Source organism: Nematolebias whitei, chromosome 12 (assembly GCF_014905685.2).
Source record: "Nematolebias whitei isolate Nwh7 chromosome 12, NemWhi1, whole genome shotgun sequence".
Taxonomy (NCBI): domain Eukaryota; kingdom Metazoa; phylum Chordata; class Actinopteri; order Cyprinodontiformes; family Rivulidae; genus Nematolebias; species Nematolebias whitei.
The window spans coordinates 13,203,621-13,204,372 of record NC_056509.1 but is presented as its reverse complement, the minus strand read 5'-3'; positions in this window follow the sequence as shown (position 1 = coordinate 13,204,372).

Genomic DNA, 752 nt, shown 5'->3' with positions numbered 1-752 from the left:
ATTAAATGGAATAAAGTCTACACCTTCAAATATGTGTTCCAGACGTTCAATTCCCTTGACGCTCCAACATGGGAAATTTTCTTAATTATATACTATTTTCTTGTAAGATGTCAGTATTGTTCCAGATGGGTGTATGTCTACAGGGGAGTAGTGAAGATTTTGTCATTTTCAAATATTCCCACCATGCTGTCAGAGAAGAGCTAATACTGATGCTTTTAAAGCAAACATGTCTTTTTATATTTGTGCTAATAAATGGTAGATCTGAAATCTTAATATTATTGCATAAAGTTTGTTCTATGTCTATCCAAGTTTCATCTAATGTATTCGGATTTAACCACTTTGAGATATATTGTAACCTATTGGCTAAATAGTAGTGATAGAAGTTGGGAAGTTCTAATCCTCCGGTATCTTTAGATTTATGTAATGCTTTTAAGCTAATACGTGGAGTTGTGTTTTTCCAAAGGAGTTTAGATATCAAAGAGTCCAGTGACTTAAACCATTCAGTTGAAGGTTTATTTGGAATCATTGAGAATAAATAATTTATTCTCGGCAGGACCATCATTTTTACTGAGGCAACTCTTCCCATAAGTGATATGGGCAGAGATTTCTAGTAAGATCATCTTCAATGTTCTTTAAAATTGGGATATGATTCAATTTTATTAAGTCTTCCAATCTAGGAGAAATATTAATGCCCAAGTATGTAATTATTGGGGTTGTGTGTGTGTGTGCGTGTGTGTGTGTGGGAGAACTCA